This window comes from Petromyzon marinus, unplaced genomic scaffold (assembly GCF_048934315.1).
Source record: "Petromyzon marinus isolate PM22_M1 ecotype Great Lakes invasive population unplaced genomic scaffold, UKy_Petmar_22M1.pri1.0 PM_G_Scaffold_26, whole genome shotgun sequence".
NCBI lineage: Eukaryota > Metazoa > Chordata > Hyperoartia > Petromyzontiformes > Petromyzontidae > Petromyzon > Petromyzon marinus.
Window position 1 is genome coordinate 1,175,001 of NW_027422828.1, and position 2,500 is coordinate 1,177,500.

Sequence of the window (2,500 nt, forward strand, 5' to 3'; positions counted from 1 at the left end):
TTTTCGTGTTGCCACATTGCGTACGAACCGCATGAAACTTCCAGAGGCATTTGCAGCAGGAATGCATGTGCACTCAAAAACTTCTATATGTTTCACGGATAGACCCCGTGAAACGCTAGAAATTGGCGGGGATGTGTCTCTTGTGGCTCACGGGGCTGTTAGGGTGGCACAGAACTCCCTCGGAATGGGAAAAGGGGTCATTTTCGTGTTGCCACATTGCATAGGAACGCCATGAAACTTCCAGAGGCATTTGCAGCAGAAAGGCACGTGCACTCAAAAATTTTAATATTTTTCACGCATAGACCCCGTCAAACGCTAGAAGTTGGCGGGGATGTCTCTCTTGTGGCTCACGGGGCTGTTAGGGTCGCACAGAAATGCCTCGGAATGGGAAAACGGGTCATTTTTGTGTGGCCACATTGCATAGGAACGGCATGAAACTTCCAGAGGCATTTGCAGCAGGAATGCATGTGCACTCAAAAACGTCTATATTTTTCACGGATAGACCCCGTGAAACGCTATAAATTGGCGGGGATGTCTCTCTTGTGGCTCACGGGCGCTGTTAGTTAGGGTCGCACAGAAATCCCTCGGAATGGGAAAAGGGGTCATTTTCGTGTTGCCACATTGCGTACGAACGGCATGAAACTTCCAGAGGCATCTGCAGCAGAAATGCATGTGCACTCAAAAACGTCTATATTTTTCACGGATAGACCCCGTGAAACGCTAGAAATTGGCGGGGATGTGTCTCTTGTGGCTCACGGGGCTGTTAGGGTCGCACAGAAATCCCTCGGAATGGGAAAACGGGTCATTTTCGTGTTGCCACAATTGGCATACGAACGGCATGAAACTTCCAGAGGCATTTGCAGCAGAAATGCATGTGCACTCAAAAACGTGAATATTTTTTCACGGATAGACCCCGTCAAACGCTCGAATTTGGCGGGGATGTTTCTCTTGTGGGTCACGGGGCTGTTCGGCTCGCACAGAACTCCCTTGGTCCACCTGATTCGTGCATACAGGCAGCAACTAAAACTCTGTAAACCTGCTGTGAGGACATCTAAACAGTGGACCAGTGAGGCTGTGGAAGATTTGCGGACGTGCTTAGACTGTACTGACTGGGATATGTTCACGACTGCTACCAATAGTCTGGATGAACTCACAGAGGCTGTGTACATCAGCTTCTGTGAGGACTGCTGTATCCCAACACGTACCAGGGTGAACTTTAACAACAACAAGCCCTGGTTCTCAGCAAAGCTCAAAAGGTTGAGGTTGGAGAAGGAGGAAGCGTTTAGGAGTGGGGATAGAGACAGATTCAAGGAGTCGAAGAACAGGTTTAGCAAAGCGGTGAGAGAGGCTAAACGACTGTACTCAGAGACACTAAAACACCAGTTCTCTACTAACGACGCTGCTTCTGTCTGCCAAAGGGCTCAGGCACATCACCAACTACAAACCCAGAGCGCCCCACACCACTAACGACTCCCGCCTAGCCAACGACCTGAACGAGTTCTACCGTAGATTTGAAAGACAATTGGACTGTCCTGAACCACCCCTTCCCACCCAAGAGGCCCCATCCCCCACCCATACTACAGAAACGACTCTCTCCTTTCAGGAGGGAGAAGTTAATGGGCTTTTCAAGAGGCAGAATCCACGCAAAGCAGCCGGGCCGGACTCTGTCTCTCCAGCCACCCTCAGGCACTGCGCTGACCAGCTGTCTCCGGTGTTCACCAACATCTTTAACACCTCCCTGGAGACATGCCATGTACCAGCCTGTCTCAAGTCCTCCACCATCATCGCTGTGCCCAAAAAGCTAAGGCCAACAGGACTAAATGATTACAGACCGGTCGCCCTTACATCTGTGGTAATGAAGTCTTTTGAGCGCCTGCTCCTGGCACACCTCAAAGCCATCACAGACCCTCTCCTGGACCCCCTTCAGTTTGCCTACAGAGCCAACAGGTCTGTGGACGACGCAGTTAACATGGCCCTCCACTTCACCCTACAGCATGTGGACGCCCCAGCATCCTACGCCAGGATCCTGTTTGTGGACTTCAGCTCTGCCTTCAACACCATCATCCCTGCCCTGCTTCAGGACAAGCTCTTCCAGCTGAACGTGCCCTACTCCACCTGCAGGTGGATCACAGACTTCCTCTCTGACAGGAAGCAGTGCGTTAAGCCGGGAACAGAAGTCTCTGACTCCAGGTCCATCAGCACGGGAACTCCTCAGGGCTGCGTCCTTTGCCCACTGCTCTTCTCCCTGTATACCAACAGCTGCGCCTCCAATCATCTGTCCGTCAAACTCTTGAAGTTTGTCGGACGACACCACCCTCATTGGGCTGATCTCTGGTGGGGATGAGTCTGACTATAGGTGGGAAGCTGACAACCTGGTGACCTGGTGTAGCCAGAACAACTTAGAGCTAAATGCTCTAAGGACAGTTGAGATGGTTGTGGACTTCAGGAAGAATACAGCCCCACTCACCGCCATCACCCTGTTAGACTCCGCAGTCAAAAT